The following is a 25,242-nucleotide window of genomic DNA, read 5'->3' as shown; positions in this document are numbered from 1 at the left end:
GTATAAATACCCTCTGTATGCAGAAAGCTGTATTGACAATCTAACATATGTAGCCAGTTTGTTATGGTAATAGACTAACCCAGAGACATCTTAAAATAACAGCCTCTTAATTAGACTACTGTTAGCAACTACCTGTTTTTTTTGTTTTGTTTTGTTTTGTTTTTTTCCAACACCATGGTAATATGAAGTCTGATTAGTGCCAGGGCTGAGTTACCACTCAATTTGGATTTTTTGTGTTGAGGGATATGGTTTAGTGAGAACTATTGGTGTCAGGTGGATGGTTGGACTGGATGATCTTGTAGGTCTTTTCCAACCTTGGTGTTTCTGTGATTCTCACTTGCCAAAGCTGAGATCCTATTTAATCTTCTGTCTGGGGGTATTTAATCCTTTTGCTTCATTTCCAATTGATGTATGACTTTGAAAAGCTTCAAAAATCAAAGGATAATCTAAAAATAAATCTCATCAGTTTAGACCAGATTTATTTAAAATGTATGTAAAATCTGTGTAAAAATAGATCTGATCAATAAAGAAGAGCAAGAAAGGAAAAGAGAAAAGAGCTCTGGTTCTTTTTTTTTATTATTTTGTAAAAGTACCAGAACTCTTGCTAAATTAAATCTGATGTATAGATCTAGGTGACTGCTAGGATGGCAAGGAGTGCCTATGGTTAGTTATCAAAGGATAGACCTAGAAGTCCTGTGGATAAAGAAAAAGTATGGTATTTATATTATGGACATGTAAGACATGCAGAAGCTGGATGGCCTTTGAACTGTGATGATGAAGATCTTTTCTGTATCAGCTTGCTGATATGCTATTTATTTTTCTTAGATAGCAGTGAAAACAGGAATTCTTTGTGTGTATTGAGTACATATCAACAGTAGGAGTTTTCCTTGTACATAATGGTTGGTATATGAAATGTCCAGGCTACTTCTAGTTGTACCTTACAGCTACAGCGTATTCCAGTGCTCTGCTGAATAACCTCCATGGTCCTGCAGTACTTGGGCTGGAAAAACCTCTGTCAAGGAGTTGCTTAGAGACTGGGGAAAGGGGAAAGCACATCAGCTTCACCTCAGTAGTAGGTGTTCCTGTGTTGTAGGATGAAGGCTGAGTCTGCTTGAGTCTACTATTGTCATTCAGTGTCACATCTACCATTTCTGTGAGGGAATTCAAGAAATATGTAAATATGTTATGGAGGGAAGTGGTTTAGTGGGAATGTTGGTGATGAGCTGATGGTTGGACTAGGTGACCTTAGTGGTCTCTAACCTTAATGATTCTGTGTTTCTATTTGTAAGCTTTTTACTTTTTGCCTGCAAGTGTTAAAAGCCCACTTTTGGAAGCCTTTGTCAGACTGAAAGTCTTTCCTGCGATTTTTATTTGATCAAAATCTTGTCCTAGGAGCATGAAGAAGTGAAGACTTTCCCTTGGGGCTGGCTAGAATGAGGCTATTAAGGTTTGATTGGGGTTGCATGGAAGTGAAAAGACTGTAAACATTTCTGTTTCACGTTTCTCCTCAAACTAAATGGACCTGAAACAAAGAAAGCTGTCTAGACTGACCCATCCTACATTGACATTGAAAAGGCCTTTTCTGTTTTTTGTTTCTGTTCTTTTTTTTTTTTTTTTTTTTTTTTTCAGGAATATATTAACTATAAATTAAATTGATTTCTGCATTTTTTCTTCTGTGCATCTCAGTAACAAGATACAGTGGCTGAACTGTCTGACATTTGTGGTCAGGCATTTTTATAGGTCAAAACAAGGTATAGGAAAATTGAGATAGCATATCTTGTTTGAGAAGAAAGCTTTTCTAGCAATGTCAGAATATGTTTGAAAGAGTGGTCAGGCACTGAATGGGACTGCCCAGGGATTGATGGAATCACCATCCCTGGAGGTGTTCAAGAAATGTTTAGATGTTGTACTAAGGGATGTGGTTTAGTGGAGAAACGCTGATGATAGTGGTTGGATTAGATGATCTTGGAGGTCTTTTCCAAACTTGGTGAGTCAGTGATTCTATGGATACAGTAAAAATTCCAGATATAAAATATCTGGATTCACATTGTATCTGTGTGTTATGTTTCTGTTCATTTTCATGTACACTCAGATTATGAAAGGAGAATTTTTGGAGATGTAATATTACAATTAAAAATGATTTATGGACAGAGTGCTATCTCTGTGCAATTTGAGAGTCAAAGGTCTTGCCACCAACAAACAGCAGAATGCTACCAGCATATTAATGACAGAGAAGTATCTTAAGTTCAAATGTTTCACATGGATGTCTTCACTCCCCTACAAAAGACCTGCAGAATCACTAATATGGAATAGAAAACAAATATCCTTAGTGTAATTTCAGAAAACATATCTAGCAGTGGTTTCTATCTCATTCTTTTAACCTACTGAAAAGATGGTAATACCTTAATGTATTTGATGTACTTAAACAATGATCATATGATATTTAGAAAAATGCGTATCGATTTATATCATGTGCTTTGGCTACTTAGTTACTTAACATCTGTTTGGCAATGGTTGAGATGCTGTTTGCTTATTTTTCTGCAGATCTGCATTAGGTCCATGCAATGCTCTTGTTCATGGATGCATAATATGCTTTTTATTGCAAGCCCCTGACAAGCTATTGGTAGGTGACAGAAAAGTGTACATCTTTGTCACTGAATCTGTCAGTAGATGCACATTTACCAGCACCAGTTTTTGGAGGAAGTGTTCTCTGCTCAGTGATGGAAAGAGGAGAGAAATGCAGTAATATTAGTGCCTGTCTTAAGTAATCCTGGTGACAACAGGGGGTAATTAACAAAATTAACTGTGTGTTTTATGTATTTTTAAGTAAGCACATACAATTTTTGTTACAGAGGAAATAGCTCTTGCATTTGTGGTGAGGGAAAAGGATTGTGCAGCTTTCACCAAAGCTTGGGGGAAAGGAGAGAAGAATTGTTTTTGAACATTGGTTCAGCCTTGATATTTCTAGCTATTATATTCAGAAACTTTAGTTATTAGACTTGGGATCAACTTCAAGTTCCCTACTTTGGTTTTGTTTTGCCCCTTTGGATTCTGTTTCTCATAAGATATTGAATCTATCTCTGTGCTCAAATGGTTTTTTTTAGTCCTTAACAGGATATAGATTCTCAGCTGCAAATAACTGTTCAGAAGGGTTGGACCTTGAGGACTGTATTAGTTCCCTATTTTCCTTTGCTTCTGTTTTTTCTTTACTATTAGAAGGAAACAGATTTGTCTTTAATACATGATTAGTTAATTTTCTCATCCTGTTTCAGTCGATCAGGCATAGAATAGAATAAACATTGTCCCCAAAATCTAACTGAAATGGGTAGAAAGGGATTCTCCTTCCATTGTCTCCTATTACATTGCAACCATGTAGGAGAAAAACATTTGAAGGTACCAATGAGTTCAGAACTTCAGGATGTCATAGGCATTTTGAAGTAGTGATGTCAAATACTGCCTATAAGTGTTAGCTGCTTTTGAATGGTTTTTGTTTTAGAAAGCTATTGATGCATCATATGACAAAGTTGCTGGTGACTGATGAATTAATATTTTAGTTTTTTCCTCCCTGATTTATGGTACTTGGTGGCAACTAGACAGCCACATAGGAAAACCGTCTGCTTCTCACATTTTAGTCACCTTCTTCTCTCTCCAACTGCAGATATCAGTCAACCCCCTCAAGTGCCTGCACTGATTTTATTGTCCTTGCCCATGGAATTCAGATTTCTCATTATCTCTGACAGTGCCATATTTTGGAGCATGGTATGCATTCTGCTTCATTTGCAATGTATTATAGAAAGGATTTGGGCATCTTTTCAGAGGTCAGCAAGAACATACTCGTCTCTTTGCAAGCTGTGTCTGAATTTATGTAATCTGGTACAGTCAATATGTGTGTGAACAGTCAGGAGAATAACACTAGGAACGTATGTGAAATGATTGTTTTTCATGGCAATAATCTGTTGCTTTGGTGATAGTCTATTGAATTCTGGATGAGCTGCTTGAATTCTACTATTCAGCACAGATTACAGAGCAAAGGAGAAATAGAATTTTGCACAAAGGCAAAGTTGTGTTGGTTTTTTTTTTCCTTCTGCTAATCCTTAAACCAAATGGTTGAGACTTAGATTTAAGTTTTTTTGATGATGGTTTGTTAGGGTTGGACAGGGAGAGAAATGAAACTAAGCTGCTCTGAAGCTCTTCAGAGGTTCAAGCTATCTGAACCTTGCTGATGTAGCAGAATGGAGCCAGAATAAGGTCACTTGTGTTAAAGGAGAAGCCCTTGCTGATGCATTGCTGCATTGTTAACTGACCCAGCTGGGGTCAGTGGGAAGACTGTTGGCATCTTGTTCACAGTAGTCTTGTTTTCCTTTGATAGAAGGCAACACTCATCAGCAGAAAATTAAAAAGGGAATAGTTCATAGACAGAGATTAAATGCTGAGTTAATTACACTGGTTGAGAGTTTTGTGTAATTATTCCCCTCTACTGGTAAAGACGCTGGTGCGATATCACAGAATCACAGAATCACAGAATTGCCAGGGTTGGAAGGGACCTCAAGGATCATGAATCTCCAACCCCCCTGCCACGTGCAGGGCCACCAACCATTCCACCTAATGCTAGACCAGACTGCCCAGGGCCCCATCCAACCTGGCCTTGAACACCTCCAGGGACGGGGCATCCACAACCTCCCTGGGCAGCCTGTTCCAGTACCTCACCACTCTCTCCGTAAAGAATTTCCCCCTGACATCCAACCTATATCTCCCTTCCCTCAGCTTAAAACCATTTCCCCTTGTCCTGCTGTCTGTGCTTCTTAAAGCATGAGTTGTCGTCTTTCCATCTGCACCTCCCATGGTGTGAAGAATGGAACCCCCACATCAGATCTCAGGTCTCACAGTAATCAGCAGCTGTATTTACACCATCACATTATGTGAAAATAAGACTATTCAGCAAGTGAGAGGCAGCTTCTTGAGACTGTGTGAAGTCACTGCAAAGAACACTGCTGGCTGAGAAAGGGCCTAATGATAACTACTGCAGCTGAGATGTCTTGGCTATTCAAATAAGAGAACAGCTTTTTTCTCCTGATTATTCTCATCACCTTCCTTTTCAGAGAGTTTGCTGCAAAAAGATGATGGTGGCAGTGCAAGGCTACAGGTTCAGATTCTCTTCTTCCTTTTCAGACACAAGAGCTTTGCAAAAATCACAGGTTCAGAGGTTTAGAAATCTGAAATTTCTTTCATTTTTATGTATATAAGCACACACATGCTTTAGAGAGAACACAGAACTGCAACTGGTAGTGGTATGAGATAAAATGAGAAATCAATCAGGGACAGGATCATGGTAATAAATGGAATCCTGGAACATTTTCAGGGTCTTCCCCAGCTGATACTGCTTTGCTTCAGACAGCATCAACCTCTTCCACACTCAACATACTGGGAGACAAAGCCTGAAAAGCATGAAATTGAGTAGAGGGAGAACTAATTTGAGCTGAGTACTGAGTAAACATGGGCAAAATTTGTGTGTCCTATCTCCTACAATTCCATGAAAGTCTCCAAAACAGGCTGATCTGTGCAAAGGATGAAGATCATAAAATCATTAAGGCTGGAAAAGATGTCTATGATAACCCAGTCCAATGATCAACCTGTCAACCTGTCACCACCGTGCCCACCAGCCATGTCCTTCAGTGCCACATCTCCACAATTCTTGAACACCTCCAGGGACAGTGACACCACCACCTCCCTGGGCAACCTATGCCACTGCATCACCACTCTTGAGCAGAAATAGTTCCTAATACCCAACCTGAAGATCTAGTCTTGAAGAATTTTGTGGTTTTGCTAACACGTCTTTCTTTAAATAGAGAAATGAAAACTCTAAAATGCTCTGCAAAAGATTAATTTAATTTGGCTTTTGCTAAAGGAAAACAAGCCCCATTTTTGAGTGAATAATTATGGCAGTCAGAATCAAGAAGCAATTCAACATAAATTTTTTACGCAACATCTCTCCCTGCAAAATGAATAAATGCATATACACAAATAAAAGATATGGGTTAAATTTGGGAATACAAGCAGCAGTACAAGAATGGATTTAAGAGACTATTTTTACCTAATAATCTAATGTAGCTGAGACAGATGAAGCAATATCATATATATTTCTAAAATCAACATATTTTATAAGGTGCTGAAGCACAGAAGTGATTTCAGGAGCTGAAAAAATATAGTGTTGTGGAATACTTGGCTCAAATCTGTTTAGCATCTCCAGAAGGAGGAAGATGATTTGATAGCCATTTATAAGTATTTTCATGTGGAGAAAATATTAGATAACAAAGAACCTTTAATCTCACCATGAAAAGTAGGATGAGAAGTCATGCTTGGAAGATGATCTAGCAAAATTTGTATGACAAGTTGTGTGTAAGGCTTTAAGTGTGACCATGATTAATCTGCAGTGCATATTAAACAAGTTAAAATAGCAGATTTTCTGTCCCTTGATACTGCAAATGAAGACTGTGCTTTAGGAAGGGGAAGGTTATGTTTCTTTTGAGCTGAATAGGTAATAACCTATGATATACTGAAGATTGAAGTTGATCACAGTTTTCCTGGCCTTGATGTTTGATTCCCAAGAAAATCCATGTAGACCGAATGAAGAAAGAGTTTACTTCAGCCCTTGAGTGCTGCTATTGATAAAATGCTTTCAGTGCAAATAGATTGGCTAATGCTATGACAGCCAGGCTGGATGGCTGGAATACTCACATCCTGGCATTTGGTCATCTTAGGAAACTCATCCTGAATAACAGAAAACCCATTTCAAGGGTATGAGCAGGGGAGCACTTACTGGGCTCATTTGTTAATGAAAACACTTATGTGACATTACTCTCTGAACAGAAATATGCCAGTAGATGTTTGTGTGAAGTAAAATATACTGTTGCATCAATTCCTTATTTGCTAGTCAGCCTGAGTTGGATGGTAGCCATCTGTTAAATCCTGATATGTTTATTGTCATACTTCTGGGTCAGTATCACTTCATTATTAGGTCTGGTACTGAAAATGGAAGTGAAGCCAAGTCTATATTTGCCCCTTTCAAACTCCTCTGTAATTTCTCAGGGTGTGATGCAGAGAGGGCTGATAGCTATTATTTGCTGCTGTATAATAATGTCTGTTCTATTTTATATTATTTCTTTGTAAATTAGGCAAGCATTAAAGACTTGCATAGTGGGCATGATTGCCTATCTGAAGCATAGAAAAGCTTGTCTGTTTCATTGATAGTGGTTTAATCTAGGCACTTTAACATTATCTGGGGGGAGGAAGCAACAGGCTCTAAGTAACTAAGGAGACTGAAATGCCCCAGAATGATCCCAAAGATGGGAGAAGTAAGATGAATTTATCTAGGCAGATCTTTAGGTATTTCATCCACCAAAGGAACTAGATGGGTAGCCCATTAATCCTGTGTTCATAGTTTCTTAAACTTTTGTGACGTCTCCAGCATTTTAAGAGTCTGCTAAATTTCTCAAACTCCAGAGCCAACTCTTGAACTCTACATTGATTTTCCTTAAGAGTGTCCTCAAATAAAATGTATAAAATAGGCCCGTGTCTGAAATTCATGTCCCAGCCAGGGACAGTTCTTAGGATATATTGCAACAGTACATCAGAGAAAAGCAGCCCCAGTGATCTATTACAATGATGCTATACATCCTTGTAGAAGAAATGAACAGGAACTCTAAACTGAGAACTTGAACAGCTTTTTGAAGTTATCTTCTGGCAAAGGTACTAACAACTATTGTGTTTGTCAAAAGATCAAATATAAAATTTAACCCTACTGGCACACTGGTTAGTGATTGTTAAATACAACAGTATTTTCCAGATGCATGGATAAATTAAAAATCTTCAAGACTTTTTATAGGGAAAAGAGAATGCCTGAAATATCTCCTTTAATTAAGTGATGAATACCTCCTGTTGTAAATGGATTTTATGTTCAGAAATAAAATTTTATTTTAACTTCATTCTCTGATGCCATTTGAAACAGAAAAGAGCAAATACAGTGTTTCCCAACAAGGTTTTTAGAAAAAACTTAGTTATTAATAACTGAAATCTGTAGCATAATGAGAAAAGATTTCTGCAGTATTTCTTTTTTTTTCAGGAGAGAGAAATGAGACTTATGATTCATTGTTGTACCTTTGTGCTCAACACTACCAGAAATACTTCTTCTTAGTGGTTTTACTCAGAACTCTGTCAAGGAGAATCCGAAGTGTGCTGTCCCTTGAAGCCACCCTTCTTTGTTTCATTTGCCTGAAAACTCTTGAGGTTTGGTTTAGAGTACTGAAAATCTTTATTGTCTCCCAGCTTGCTTCCTTGGCTCATTTCAACTGGATTTTGGGATGTTGCTGCTGTGATTGCTTATGTTGCCATGGTGGGTCCAGACTTTTCAGTTTGTGTTCTTGGATGTTAGCTAACTCACAGCCTGAAAATTCAGATTGTTTCTCCAAATACAATCAAGTTTTCCTGTAAGTTTAACTTTCTCCCAGTAAAGAAATATTTCTGATATTATCACCACACTGCAGTCATTACCAAAGATTCTTGGGCCTGAATTTTGTGTTAAGGTGCTGTCAGCAATGGCTGCCTGCAAGAAAGGCTTTACAATGGCTAGGTGCTCACTTCTAGGTCCCTGCTTCCACTTATAAATGACTTTTCCAATTTGTCTGAAACCACATTTCATTTTGTGGTGTCTTTTACAGGGACAGATTTTGTACTGTTTACTTTCCATCTGGAGTTCAGCTCTGCTTCCTTCTGGCCTAGGATGTGGCTATTGGTGCTCCACATCCCTGGTAGCTGCTCTGGCTTCCTGCTAAGCAAAACATCTCTCTTTCCAGTTTTGACCAGACGTTGTACATCAGAGCCAAGAAAGTATTTCTGGATATAAACTCATTTGAAACTTTTGTGCTTTAGTATGGTTCAGAATTACTCAATCAACTCTTTTTCAAAGAAAATATTCTGCCAGTACTGTTTGGAGATACTTTGGCCATAATGCTCTGAATTACTTGATGTGCCAGAACAGCCATATTGCACAGGACATGTGCGAAGCTGGGAATGAGATCAAGGCAAATCTCTAGGTCTGCAGTCTGTGTCACAGGGCTGTTTTTCCTCTATAATGAGTTTTAAGCCCATTTCTGAAATTCAGTAGTAGTCAGGCAAAGACAAACATTGAAGTAATAGTGGCAAAGAGCTATTACTCAGCTTTCCAATTGTCACCATTCCTTTGCTTTCATCACACCTAGCATTGATATGTCGGAGCCTTTGGTGCTTTCAGCAGTGCTTCTGTTTTGTTATTGCATACTTTCTCAACAGTCAACTTTTCCAGGTCCCTGTGATATATTCATCATTCTCATAGTTTACAACTCATATTTTCATATAGATATTCCCTCCATTTCGGAAAATTTCCAATTGTGTATTTTGTATTGAGAAGACAGTAAGCATATCTTCACATGTGGTACAATATATAACATTAGTTCATGAAGCAGACAAAAAGTAACAGTCTAACTGCTGCAGGGGTACCAATTATAAAGATATGGTTCTAAGATGCTCACTTCAATTATTTACTTGCTTATTGGAGAAGTATTTAATGTCATAAATTTTCCATACAAAATTGTTGAAAATTAGAAACTGTGGCTGGATTGTTGTTATTATTGCTATCATTTGCTTTGTCATTTTGGTAAACTGATTAAAAAATAATTTATGACTGCTTTTGTGGAGAAGCCAGGATTTTTTTTCAGAACTTCAAATAAGGAAAAATTACAGTTTTCATACATAGTTATGTGAAACATTTAATTTTCATGTCAAGTGTCTTTGTTTCATTTAATTATTTTTATAATTTGAAGATATTTTCAAAATGAGTGTTACTCCAAGTCAAAAGAATTCAGGGTTTTTTTGGTATTCATTTATTCAACTTTTTTTTTTTTCAGTAGTTCTATCCCTCTGCCCTTGTACTTGTTTAGAACAAAGAGCCAGAATCATCCTTACCAATAAGTATGCAATTTTTGGCCAAAATTCTTGCTTGGTTCTAATGTATTTGCATCCAACTGGCTTCTGGTATTTCTTTTCTGCTTCCTGTTTTCTTCATGGAAAGTTGAAGCAGCAAAGCAAACATGTTTGGACTCATCAAACTGAAAGTTACATGAGAGCTTAAACAGGCTATTAAAATTTTACTGTTTAATTCAAAATACTCAACCTAAAATGTACATTTTTTCACTAATGTTCTCTATAGAATTATAAAAATTCTTCTCTAAGTTGTTACACCCCGACGGAAAAGAGCTGTTTTGAAGCCTTGTATCGATATATTATAATTTATACCAAATGACATCTGGTCAGATCAATTTCAGTCAGGTACCAGATGGTACTGTGCAAAGACCAGTTTTCTTAAAAAAGCGTTATAACGGAGTAAAATAATATGAGATTCCAACTGAGCGTAGTAGCTGTAAACTTCCATGTGTAAAATCAGTCAGTGAAACCAAGTAAGGTCACACAGAAGAACACAGTTACGATGTTATTTAATTAAAGTTTCATCTCTTAGATTCACAACTTTCAGTAAATAATAAGGAAAGTTATGCCCTCTCAGGAAAGTAACACACCTTCAGGAATCAACTTTACAGTAGAAATAAACTCCCCACAGATTACTTTCTAAGTAAGCAGAATTTTGGATGATACATTTATTATTCTCTTACATGTCTACATATCTCCAAGAACAGAGTTCTTGCTAAACACTGGATACTTATGTGGAAAAAATCCAGTAAATCTAATAGGAAGTTCTTTTAAACATGGATATAGAAACATTATCTTTTTTAAAAGCCCACCTAACACACAAACATGTTGGTAGGTTTATTTCTTAGATGAAGATATTCCCAACAACAATAAGCAATTTTTAGCTGGCATGTTTTTATACTTATGGTGAAGAAATTATTAAATGAATTTTGTTTCAAGTTAGAAAGCCTTAGATAAGTCATCTGCCCTGTACTCCAAATAGGTGTATTAAAAGATACTTCTGCATCAAAGAATATAGTTGCACTAATGTCTTTTACACTGTGTACTTTCATGTCTTTGCTGAATTTTGCATTTTCAGTGGCTGATGCTTCAATTAAAACAATCCTGATGGATTTCCAAAGAACTTTTGCTTTCATTATGCCTTTGCAGTTGGATACTCTAGCAGAAATTTACTCAAAATACATTATACTGAATAATGTTTGAAATTCTTCCCAGAAAACGTTGTGGTTTTTTTTTCTTTTTCTTTTTTTTACTAGTTGTAATTGAAGGTTGCGAACACAGTGTGGCCTCTTCATCTTACTACTTCTATAACCTGATTCCTTTAAACGCTTCTCTTCCTTCAGCTTTGAGGAGGAAGCATTGTCAGATCAGAGGAACCTGTGAGCCATTTGTTGCCTTGGGAGAGAAGGAGGGTGGGAACAGCAGGGTCTGTTCTCTTACCTGGCACAGGGTAAGGCACAAGGATTGTGTGAAATAAGGCATGCCATTCCTTCAAGTACTCCTTTCCAGCTTCCTAGATCCATTGTAGGCTGAAGTATTTTTCCCAGTTCGAAGTTCAACAAATGAGATAGTACATACCAATGCCATGCTCTGTTATATCTCAGAAAATTCTCCATCATAACAGATGCTGTTTTTTAAATTGGAAAAATTATATTTAAATTTGAAAGCAAAGGAATATGATAAAAAAGAATCACTGGTGTTGGTCTGCTGATATAGAACAGTTAAGCCGATAGAAAATGATTGTACTGCAAACAGTGAAATGCCAATTTTATACTCTGTTTTTCCCATCTGTATCTGATAATACCACAGTTTTACTCAAGAAAATTACTTTTAGGTGAATCCTAATCCATTGTATTTATAGCTGTAGTTAAAAGAAAGAGTAGTTACATGTTCTTAAATATTTCTGAAGATATTATCATAGGTAATGAAATGCTATGCTAAAATTGCTCCCACTTTAATAGCATCTATTTATTCAAAATGACACTGAATTATTGTGATTTCTTTTTCTTTGGTACCGCTCGTAATGCATTTTCTAACGAACTGTTGAAGCGATATTTTTTTTACCTACCTGTTTTAACTGAGTGAGCAAAAGCACACAAGTCATAGTATAGCATGTACCAGTGGAAAATATTTTGAAGATACTGTTAATTATTTCATTTTCTTTTCATTACACTCAGTTATGAAAATTGTGTTGTTGTTATTGTCTGTTTTTTTTTTCCCTGAATTTTCCAAGATGCCTTGTAACCATAGGTTCAAAACATAGTAGGGTTTGTTTGGATTTATATTAGACTTTTCAGGCAGGCATAAATATAATTATGAGAACTGTATTTTAATTTTTATTTCAGTAGAACTTCATGTAAATTCTTTTTCTCTTGTGAGATTTTTTTGCAGTACAATTTCAAATATTACAATGATGTTTCAGAGAGCTGGCAACTAGGAAATGGTATTCTGCTCCTATGTGCCATAAATGAGGAAAGCACTGTGATTGCTCTGAAGTTTTGCTGAGTACTGCCTGTCTCATGGACTGTGCTAAGATTTTTATTCTTTCTTTTGTTTCACTTTTTCTTCAAGCCAGCTGAGGACAAAAGCACAAGGGAGAATTTTCCTGAAGTGGTGTTCATAAATCTGTAGACTGTTTTGTGCTTTATGCAAGGAATACTTACACAGCACCAGACAGAGAGCACTTTTGTTTACCCTTTCAAACAAAAAGACAGGTTCTGGTATTCAGAACCTCTATTGTCTACCACAGTCCAGAAATAGACTTAGAAAAATGCACTGGGGATCTTCTATTGTTAGCACAGAAACTGGCACAGCGTAAGCCAGAGGGCTGGCTTCTGTATCTGTTGTGACAAGAATAGGAAGATGGAATTTGATGGAAGATCCAAATTTGACCTCTCTATCAGCACCATGCATCAGAAATCTTTGCCGAGGAAAATACCTAAATGAACAGGGGAAGCTATAGCTGAGTTCTTTTCAGCTCAGTGCCAGGGAATCAGTTACTCATAGGCTTCGCATGCCAAAAGATTCCAGGTCATTACTACACTGACTGTTAGAACAATGTAAACTTACAAATGCATAGTAATTTCTATGGTTTTACACAAACTAGTTTGAATTCTATCTTGTCCTTTTCAGTGACAGAGAGGTTGTTAAAAATGAGAAGCAAATGGTAGGAGCGTGTGGGTGGGTGACATTGTTAATAAGACAATATAATGCCCTGTAATTTTCGTTGTTTATCTCAGCTAAGAACAGGAGCTTAAAGTTAAGGTATTTTTAGATTTTGACAAATAGCTATCCAAAGGAAATTGTTGTGGATTGTCTTTATCTATTCTTAATATACATTTTATTAACTTAAAAATAATGATAAAATTTCTGATTTCCGTAGAAATCAGTTAGCATCATTTTCATAACAGCCACTGTTGTCTTTGTCCCATTCTCAAATGTAGTATGTACTTTCTTGTTTTAATTTTTTGTGGTCTTTACCCATTTTTCCCTCTCACTAACCTGATGAATATCATTTCCAACCCTAGATACTGACCACATGATTTTTTAAAAATCTGGAATAGCTTTCTTGTTGCTTCTCACTACATTTTTCTAATTACATCTCTTCATCCTGAAGATCTTATCAAGAGATATTTTTTAGCTGTGTACTTAAAACATAGGATTTGAACAGCAAATGTTCGAAGGAAGTCAAGAATATAAACTTTGTCTTGTCCCGAGCCACTAACATGGTTATGCAGGTGCAATATCGATCTTTCTATCCCCTTGTTAATTAAATGAATAAGATTGCCCTTCTAAGTGATTTTTTGTTTCGCAGTGGAAAAAAAAATAACGAAAAATAAACAAAACCCACCCCACATGCATGAAAGCACTATCAGAAATTCTACACTTAGTAAGAACAAACAAAACAAAAAAAAAAACGCCACAATATAGCTGTGTTTCTTCCAAATCTTCTAAAAAAAATGCTTTCAATATCATTGTTTCTGGACACTTTCAAGGAACTATTTGTAATCTTCCTAAATTTCATTAATTATCACTGACATTGGTGGGAAAGTTATTAATGTAGGATTAGGGTGGTCCTGCTCTGGAAAGCTTAAAACAGAAGAAACAAAGCTTGGTGGGAAAGGCATAGCATGCAAACAGAGCTGTCTGAAGCATCCACTTTTGTGATAATTTTGTGTGTGAGTGGCATCAAGAAGCAAAGACAGTTGCCATCCTTTAACTACAAGGTATGTTTTTCAGCTAGCGTGATCTAAAATCAAAGTCTAGTTATGCTCACCTTCAGATATAAATTTAATAGAAAGCTATTAGATAACTTGAATCCAGAATTTAACACATGCCTTTTAAAGTATTGCTACTGTTGAACACTCGTAATGTGTTTCAGTCTTTCCATGATGCAATGCTCTTTTATCTGAACTGCTGTTTTCTAAAGCAAGTTTACCAGTTTTACTTGAGCTGCTATTTTGTCAGTGCCAAGATATTGAATTTTATTGAAGAAAAAGGAGATGTTTAGCAATTCAGAAAAATGTATTTGACTTTGAAAGGATTTTAACTTCTCAGCATAGCAAGGCAGATAACAATTTGCAGAAAATAGGACACATAGCAAGGCTTTGTATTTACTCTTACTACTAAGTAAAACTTCCAAATCAATGATTTTCTCAATGTGAAATTTGGAGTGATAGACATACTTTTTTTTTTTTTTTTTTTCCTTCCAGTGTTATTGACCACAACTGCTTCTTTTTGCCTCTGTAATTAGCATCAACCTCCAGTGAAGCTCAAATCTTCTCCTTGGGTTGCATGCTCCTCAGGCAGAGTTCCCCACCTGCTTCCTTTATGGATGGAGTTAGCAAAATTCTGTGTTTCCCTTCCTATGGGTTTCTCCTTTTTCTTCTTTTTGCATAAACAATATATTGTTATTAGATCGTTGTTGTTTTAAATTTATAGTTTACGTATAAGCTCCTGAAATCTTCAAGGAAAAGAAATGCTATACTAAGAAAGATGATGAAGGAAAAGGAAGTAATATCAAGATAAATGTTCAGGTTGCTTCTCGAAAAAATGAAATGAATTTAAATTGTTAAGTAGTCACTAAAATATTCTAGTTAATTATACAGAAAGTATCTTTTTTTTATTGTTTTGGTAAAACTGCAGATCCCAATGTACCATTAATATCTTTCTAGGACCTGAACTAGTCTGATCTGAGAAAAAAAAAAAAAAGAATTGGGGAGGTGGGGTGGAAGTCAAAACCACTGTATTGGTTCACCAAAGTTTCATCCCAGTGGATCAAACACTTCTCTGCCTTCTGGCATGCAGAAGCTTTTTTCCTTTAACTTCAGTCAATCCACAGTCCTACTTCAAAAACAGATAGTTTTCAGATGACAAAGAATAAACATTGCTGTTGTCCAGATACAAGGAAGGCAGGATACAAATTCTGCTTGATTCCTCATATAGAAAAGGGAATGTAAAAGTAGTTATTTTTAATAAATGTTTCTCCTTTGGCTTTGATTCGGACTTGAATACTTGTACTGAGCTGATGCTTTTTAGAAGTGCCAATAATCCAGCACCATTTGGAGTGCAGGGTTCTGCTGTACGCTTTGTGGATACTTCTGAAAGTGGATGGTAGACGATGAAAGTATTTCATGGAGAAGTTGTGTTTTGGTTTCATTATGACTGGCATTTCAGAGATGTCTGTGCAGGTAGTATAATTCCTCACAGATGTTCCTTTTCCACCATAGGTTACCCATAGCCATGGTCCCCAGCACAGGTCAGGGACAGGTGAATCTAATACCAACCCCAAGGGATATAGGTGATTGAACTACAGTTGTGAGCTTTATGCCCCCTAGAAAAGTCATTAAAAGTTGGAAAACAGTTACTATGTGCAGTTTTCTACTGCTTTATGTTCATTTCATGAGTTAGCTGGTAATAATTTTGAATGCCAGTTGTATCTATGTTCACTTCAGTCAGATTCAAAAGGTTCTTAATTTTAACAGCAGTTCTTTATGCCATGTCCCCACTGACCCTTCCACATACGAATCTGGAACATTTTGTAACTCTTAAGCTGAGCCTTATAAAAATAACATTGCTGATAAGAAATGACTTTATCCCTTCTGAAGCTCCCAAGATAATTTGAGTTTTCTTTGTAAATTCAGATTTTTTCAAAGCTTTTTGAAGGATAAATATGTGAGGGGGAGCATGATAGGAAAATAAAGCCAACTAACAAAGAGAACGGCAAATAACTACTCAACACTTTATTGTCCAATTTTCTGCTATTTTGCATTGCTCTTCCTTAAACCAGTGACATTATCTTCAGCACAGAGAATAGGATTAAAATTTATTTGTTGCTGAATGCTTTTGCAACTGCTTTCCCATGGATGCTTAGTAATGACTTTCATTTTCCTTTCCGTCTGTTAGTAAATAGCTTTAGAAAAATCTTGTTAAAAATAGAACACAGTCTTAGAGAATTTGCCCACTTCTAAACAAAAATTGTAAAAAGTGATAGCCAGACCACCTACTGTCACTTAAATTGCTGTGACTGCATTCATTTAATTTTAATTCACTTAAATTCAGTCCATGCCTCCTTGTCTTTCCATCCTTATAAGCAGAGGAAGCAGATGGTGGCTATTTGCTATAATTAGATGAATTTAGCAATGTGTGAGGCAGAGCAGACTGTGGAGGAGGGAAGTACAATATTCTGGAGTGGGTGGATGTGCATTCACTGCCCTGGCGTAATGTTGTCAACACTAATTGTTAACAATTGTGTAATTTTTATGTTGTTCAACACTAACCAAAACCTCACATAGAGAGGAGTAGTAGTTCCATTGAGTGACAAATTATAGGCTTGTGTTGGCTTATTGTGGGCAACTTCTCCAGAGACACTGAAAAGCTTCAAACCAAGATGGAAACTTGATCTCTTTGAAGTCCAGAAGCATTTTGCCACTGTCTTCAGTGTCAACAGGGTTTCCCCAGTGGGCTTCCCCTACTGCAGCATGGGAAACATCAATGTTTTCATTCACCTCATGAATTCTATGGAAGTCAGCGCAAAAAATCTAGCATCTGCTCTATTTGTAATGAATGCACTGAATGAAGTCAAGAGAAAGGTGTGTAATAAATTTCTAAAGGTATTCATTTTCCCAGTCTTCTCTCTGATTTCTGTCTCTGTGCTCTTCCAGTGGAGGCACTGTTTGTGCAGTATTTTATATCTTCTACTGCAGTAGTCAGTGCTTGACAAAGTATGCATGGTATTAGCAGGCTTGTAGGGCTTGTTTTATTTATGACTAGTAGTAAGATGTAGCATTTTATATTTCTTTTTATAGTATATAGTATATACTTATACTATACTATATATAATATATATATATAGTAAACTATATATAGTTTACAACTATATGGAACAAAGTCATAGATGTTTAGTGGCGTTAACTACTCAGTTTTAGTAAATTGATATTAGGGCACAGTGAAGTTTATGCCATTTTACACTAATGAGAGCTGCATGCTTTGTAAGTTACTGATAGTAATAGGAAGTAGGACAGTAGAATTAATATAAGCATGGATGTTGAAAAGCTGAGTGATTATTTAATGACAAATTAGTTAATGATTTTAAACACTTGTTTTCTCTTATATTTAAGTATTTTCAATCCTCTCAGTTTCTCAGTCAGAAAGACAAACACATCTTCAGTAGTTACTGAGTAAAATAGAAAAAATTGAGTCAGATGCATGTCCTTTAAAAACAATGTATAAAGGTTATTCATTATGCTTTATCGTTACTTATATGAGATGGATGTTTTCTTCAGTACAAGGAAATGATGTCCAAGCTATAGAGAAACAATAGTGCTAACACTACGTGGTACTCTAAGAAGTTTACTTCTTTTCCTACAAGTTAATAATTCATGTACTTGTGTCTGGAAAGCTGTTCCTCACACCCAGAAACACTTCTAAGTTTAGGATAACTTGCATTAATAAATAACAATTGATCACTTGTATTTGGACAGATTCATTGTGGGAGGAAGTCAGCATAACTAGAAACTACAGCATTCATAGAAACTACACCTCAGGGTCACTGATGGTCTGACTCTTTAACACAGGAGCTGCACATAAGAAAGGCTTTACAGGACGTGTAAGTAGGGCCTGGGGGAGAGCTGTGTGCTGGAATGCACCTTACCCTTCTATCATGTCCACATATCTCATAGCCTCTGCTGTTTATTGCTGTGGTGGTGATAAACTACTTATTTTTATAACCATGATGCTATATGAATATTTCATTTTATGCAAAATGCTTGTCCTGCCGAAAGCAAAACTACCTGTTCAATATTTTAACTTTGCTTCCTAAATATGAGTTTCAGATAATTGACACAAGAATGCTAATTAACACCAGTCTTTAAGATGTGGGATTGATCTATAGACATATTTCTTTATAAAACTTTACCTTGTCTGTAGGCGTCAGAAATGTTTTCCATGCTTCTCTCTGCACCCGTTCTGAATTTTGAATAACTTCAGTAACAATTATTGTGAGATTTCTACATCATTTTTTCACAAGAGAGAAGTTGGAAATTATAAAGAATAAGTGGGGATAGAAATACCTAGGTTTTGTGTTTGCAGTGTAATTACCCAAATTGTATTTGTTTTTTTTTTTCTCCACTTTTTTCTTTGTTTTTTAAAGTTTGTTTGTTTGCTTGTTTGTTTCTCTCTGACATACTTACACAGGAAATTAATATTGTAGGTTATAAAAAATCCAGTTTGGTCCAAGGGACCACTGAAATCTGTCCAGCCATTATGGTTAATAATCAAATCTATTTCTATGGCCAAAATGAATGTCTTCAGTATGGGTGAGACAGATTTGTGCATTAGTGGATCCTAAAAGAACCACCTGTGGAAGACGTTTTTTGGCACTGGATCTTCATGTCAACTCTGACCTGATTTAGCCTCATTAGTTTGTCATTATATGGTTTGCACTATTGAAGGGTGGCAGCCAGACTGTAATTTCTCAGCATAACATTTTGACTGTGGCATTGATATGAGGAAAAAGATTTGGAATGGAAGATTCAAACTTTTCAGTCTGTTATGCTCTTAGCAGACTGACAACAACCACTTTTGGCAGTAGCAGCTGGTTCTACCCTGCTTTCCCATTCTTCTTGGTGCTTTCAGTGATCCATAACACAAATGAGTTGAGGGTAGATGTTGCTACCTGGCACATGCATGCCGTATTTTGATGGTTCTGTGTCTGTCAACCACATCTCATGGCTGGGGCTATTGATCCAAGTATATGGATCAGTAGGAGACCTCATGTCAGTTTTCAAAACGTGTCGTTTCTGTTACTGAGTGCCCTTGGCAGATAAAGTAAGGCGCTCCTTAAGGAGGGGAACCCAACCTGGTTCCCAATGTTACGTGTCAAGCACTTCTTTCAGCTTCTCTCATCTGTGTATTTGTCAGTGGGTCTTGACTCTGCAGCCTGTGATCACATCATCTGCACTACCCTTGGTCTGATACTGTCCATAAAGAGAAGTCAGTTTTTATGGGTCATTTGGAGTGCAAATCTATTTCAGATTATATGTGCCCTGACATTTTCTGAGGGACATGCACAGATAAACAAAGACAAGATGAGGAACATAAATACAGAACGTGTACTGGCATGACCCTTAAAGGCAATGCAGGCTTTTCTGTAGAAGTGAACTAAGCAAAAATTAAAGTTCATAACCTCCCATTCACCCTTCAAAATCGAAGTCTGGAGTCTGTTTTGCCCTTCCAAATCTCTTACAGATCAGAGAGAACTGCAAGGGGCTGTTTTCTATTGGAAAGTGCGGTGGTACATTTCAGCATAACATTTTCACAGTGTAACACATCTTAGTTATGTCATTCTGTATTTGCTCTATTACCAACAGTCATTTCAGAGCAAATATGTTCCAAAGTCACATCAGACCTTGGTGATGAAAGTAGTTTTATAAACTCTTCCGATCCAGATAGGTATTGATGGGTACAGACAAAATGTTGAGGGAAGGCTCTTATTTCTAGTGCAGATTCTGTGCACTAGAATCTGCACTGGAATTCTTGTTTTAATTTCCTTTTATTGTATTTTTTTTTAATTGTACCAAAACTAGAATTGTTCATGATTCCCCAAACTGAGTTCTGTCTTCCCAATGAAATATTCAACTTGAACTCCAGATCTGCAAAGAGAAAAAGAGATCACAGAAACAGTGCAGCTGGGAAGTGTAAGGAAGGACAGCTCACAATGTCTTGGGATGCTTCGTTTTGAGGAGGAAGGGATGAGAGTGATTTGTTTCAGAACCCTTATTAGCATTAAAAATCACATTCTGTTTATCTGGGATTTGAAAATTTTTCAAAGGTTGGTCTGCCAGTGATGATTTCTGACTCATATTCACTTACGTAAGAGAAAAAAGATAAAAGAGTAGATGGAAAGAAAAGGTGATGAATTCCATTTCTGTCAGTTGGGGTCTTTTTAATTTATTTGTTTAACAGTTCCATCTGCATAAATTAGCTAAAATGCCTGCTACGCTCATCTTAAGTGATGTACCTTTTCTCTTCTGAGCTTGCTTTTTAAATTCTCTCCTTATATGGCAAAAATTATCCTTTATCCTTATTCATTATGCTCAAATATTTAATAGAAAAGAGGGCACCAAACCTTTTTCTGAAGTGTATTTCATGATTTCTGCTACATTTACCAAAGACAGTCCTGCACACCTACCCACGTTAGCAACAGGTCCTTTTAAGTTTTCTTTTGTTGGAAGTCGTCTTCAGTTGAATCCTGAATAAGATCAGTAAGTGTATATTTAATGCACAGGAAGTTTCCTTGTATTTAAGCAGCAGATTCTTAAATTATCCAGCATTCTTTCCACTCTGGTGAAGCATTTTCCTGCTTCTTTACAGTACTTGTTGACCTTGATATTATTGCAGACCATAATTCTGTTATGTTTCATAGCAAGAACACTGAAAAAAAATGTCTGCTTATTAAACCTATTAGTTGTGGAAGCATAAAAAGATAGTGCAGCATTAATATACAGCTGGTTGCACAGGCCAAATCTCTACAGGGAAAACCTTAAAGAACAGCTAATGTCAACAAAACTATTTTGAATTGCATCGTCTGAGCATCTGACCCATCCTCTTAAATAATGAATGAAGTGGCTGGGCTGGTATTCTTCTATCTGAAGAGTACAAAATTATCGCGGTACAAACTGCATGAAAGAAGCAGCTTTAATCTTTCCTCCACCCTTCCAGTGAAAATTTTTAGCAGAATGCAATGTAATGCATAGTATTTTGCAGCTGGCTCAACTTTGTGAGCAGAAAACACTTGATTTCATTCACTGCTACAGCAGTATCTAAGCAACGTTTTTTTCCTCTATTTTATTTAGGCTGTCTGCTTCTTCATAGCAGCAGTTGGGATTCGTATTTTCAGTGATCCAAGGGATGGAACCACCTCCCCTATGAGCGCAGGCTGAGAACTGGAGAAGAGAAGGCTCCAGAGCAAGCTGAGAGTGGCCTCTCAGTATCCAAAGGGAGGGTAATAAGAAAGAAGCAGACAGACTCTTCAGCAGGGCCTGTTGTGATAGGACAAGTAGAAATGATTTCAAACTAAAAGAGGAGGCATTTAGATTGGATATAAGGAAACAGGTTTTTTTTTTTTTTTTTTTTTTTTTTTACAGGAGTGTTGAGGCACTAACACAGGTTGCCCAGAGAAGTGGTGGGTGCCCAATGTATGGGGGCATTCAAGGCGAGGCTGGACCAGGCTCTGAGCACCTGATGGAGCTGTAGGTGTTCCTGCTCATTGTAGGGGGGTTGGACCAGGTGACCTTTAAGGGTCAAATGATTCTATGATTCTATTAACTGACTAAAAGTTTTGCTTGCCATATCTCTGGAATGATCACAAAAAAGTAATAGAGGAAAAATAGTGTATTTATAAAACAGTTGCTGACTGCTGAAGTTTTTTGGAGGGATCAGCAAAACTCTGTAGTTAAAGAGTCTGTTGAGTCTTAGGAACTTTCCCTTCTTCAAAACCTCTGCAGAAGTATGAAGAAAGAAATATTTCAGAAGTCAGAACATCTACTGTATCCATACAGCCTGACCTTCAAAAATTCGTGTTGTGCCAAAAAATTATGTCTGAAATTGTCATGTTAGGTTTATCTCTGCAAAAAGCTATAATTCACTTCTTCAAAAGTATTATAATAAATGAGCTGACAAGACACCACACTCCTCCTGGACTTGACCCAAGAGCTATCTAACTAAATGGACATTTCTCAGAGACCCCAAAGCCAGAATGAGAATGAAACATCATGTTGCTTAAATTTCCTGTGCTGACAGGGCAAAGGACTTCATTCTCTTCTCTCCTCAGACTAGTCTGGTGCATTCTACTAAACTGTATTTTTTGTAGAGAAGCTGCAGATTCTCTTTACTTCTTTCTCTCCTTCCTTTTAGTTTTCAGTTTCAGTATTCATGGCAGCTCTATTGAGATGTTATCATCTTAACTCTTCTGAGTTTTATGGGTTCATACTTGTTAGTGCAGCCAAGGTGTAGTTTAATGACTCCTTATTTATGCCTGATATAATGGGTAGTATCAACTACATACTAGCTCTTGCAGCTGGTGCCACTCTACAGAGGTCTTTTGATCTCAAAACTACAGTGATTTTATGCTTCAATATTTGGCCTGTCTTATAGAACAGCAGTGTCCTAATATCATAAGAGCCACTTGAGAAACACCATGAGAGAGCTTTTTCCCTTTTCATTGCTTGTTTGCCATTCATAAAGCTTAAGCAAATAAACCTTATGTCACTTTCATGTTATGATATTACTGAAGAGTAATCACTTGTTTTTGTTTTTTTTTTCTTTAACAGCTCAATAAGCTGTACATCATTTTTACTGATGATAAGAATGACTGTGTGTTTGTATTGAAAAATGGAGTAACGTATGGCATGGCTGGATATCCAGTGAGATGGATATTGTACTTTACTCTGTTTGGGTAGAGAGTACGTTCTGAATCTGAAGGTCAGTTGTTCCCAGAAATGGATCGTGGAGTCTGAATGCTAGGATGATCTGTTCAAGTCTCAGACTCCAGCTCTAATGTGTTGAAGAAAACAGTATTAAGAAATAGCAATTTGCATCCCTTTAAGAAGCATTTCCAGGAGAGTTCTCAGTGTCAGGTATCCCAGTGCTGCTCTGTCCAGTAGTGCTTTGTGTACAGAACCTGTGGAGAAGTGCCCCTCAGTTTCCCACATAATGAATACTGAATTAGTCTGTTCCTTCCAACCTCACATCCAGACTTAGGAACTGTGCTGAGTAATGTGAATTGATGAATGTCACTGTGTCCAACTGTATCAGAAATTCTCCTCTGTCTCTGTGTTGGCATCATGCATCCTTCTGTCTCCCACATAGGGAATGACACCACTGACCCCCTTGTTCCCAGGTGCCATATTTCATGGGATTTGTTGATTCAGAATCATTTAGCAGATGAAAAGGTAAAGGGCACGCACTGGTCAAAACGGTGGGTGGCAGAAGGCTTTCAGACCAAGATCGGTCTGTTGAATGCTATGAAGGTCAAATTTATTTCCTTTTCCAAAAGTTTACATGAAAGTAATTCAGAGGGAAGAAGTAGAAAACAAAATCTGTTTTTTTTTTTTTTTTAATTTATTTTCAGGTGTGTAGAGTTGCTCTAAAGAAATAACTGGTGTTACAAAGATGGACTGTTGTTAGAGTCCTTATTTTTCACCTGGCATTTGTGGCATTCTTCAGAGATGATGTGAGGTAGATGAGAGCATATTGTGTAGTATGTATAGCTTGCCATATTTCTGAGCTCAGGACAATCAAATTTCCTTCATGTAATAATGTGCAAACATAATTTTCTCATATATGTTTTTATGCATGTGTTCTTACATAAATTCTCATTGATTGCATGACTTTGGGCCCTAAATAAGCTATAGTGATAACATAGACTGCTTTAACAGCTCCCTACTTTCTCATATAAATATATTTTTATGAGTGTATAAATATACTTTATATACTTTAAATACGTTGTAAAAGTATTTATTACAGTTAGCACTTGAGGTGTTCTATAGACTGTGTACATCAACTCTAAAAAACAAAATGGTGGTGTCCTATTTAGGAAAAATCTCTTCGATGAGAAGTGCAGTCAATGATTTAAATATATGGATGAGCCATAAAAACAGGAAAAACTACAGAACTGAGGGGCAGTTCCACTCCTCTGAAGGAAGATAAACTTCCCGTATCCCTTAGTTAAGAAATTAAATTATTTAGCTAATTAAAATATCACCTGAGTTTAGGCAAGAAGCCAATATAAATCAGTGCCTTAATTCATGTATTTGTTTATCTTTTTATTCTGGCTTACATTCCATTATTATTATTTTTTTTTTTTCCCCAGATAGGAGAGAAAGCATAGAAGAGGGATAAAAGCATAGAAGAGGGAAAAAAGGAATATAATCTCAGATTATTAGGAGTCATTTTGTTTCGTCACCAAAGAAGAAACTCCTGAGACTATTCCTATTTGTCTTTCTGGTGTGCTTGGGTTTGCCCCAAAGTGCTCTGTTAATTTGCAGATTAATAGCAGTGCTCCTGGTCTTCCAGGTATTTTCATATAGAAATGCAGGCAGGATCAAAAGTTTTTTGGGCAATCTTCAAGCAAGAAAATAAATCTCTTTTTAAAAAGTTTGTTACCTTTTTTTTTTGCTGTTGTTCTTCCTTCAGTAACAAATACAGTTAAGCAGAGGGGGGTTTATTTGTGTTAAGCTGTTTATTCTACAGTTGCATTTTCACTGGCAGTGCCAGCACATGTCAGTGCCAGCCCCACTGCTGTCCTTTGTGCTCGAGCTGTGTAGGGGAAATTGCTTTCCCTTACAAAAGGAACTCGCTGTCAAGTTGCTGCTGTGTTAAACAATGGATGTAGGTGAAGCTTTTGAACCATCACTTTAAATTCTGACTTGATGCCAAGAAAACTGTCAAGCATTTGAAATAAACGCTCCAAAAATAAGAATAATCACCCTAAACACACACTGCATCTTTGTGTTCAGGCATTGTTCCTAGGCTTTGGGGCAGGAGCCTTCTCTCTGTAATTGATCATAAAAGCATCTTCCATTCCTCCTGCACGTGATGGGGAAGGTGTGCTATAAGTGGAAGCACATCCACTTTAAAATATTGTATTGGTGTCCAGCAGTCTGATCTCATGGGGTGTATATATATATACACATATACATAGATATACATATATATATATATATATAT

The sequence above is a fragment of the Phasianus colchicus genome, chromosome 7 (genome assembly GCF_987193195.1).
Source record: "Phasianus colchicus chromosome 7, bPhaCol1.hap1.1, whole genome shotgun sequence".
Taxonomy (NCBI): Eukaryota; Metazoa; Chordata; class Aves; order Galliformes; family Phasianidae; genus Phasianus; species Phasianus colchicus.
Note: the sequence above shows the minus strand (reverse complement) of the source record.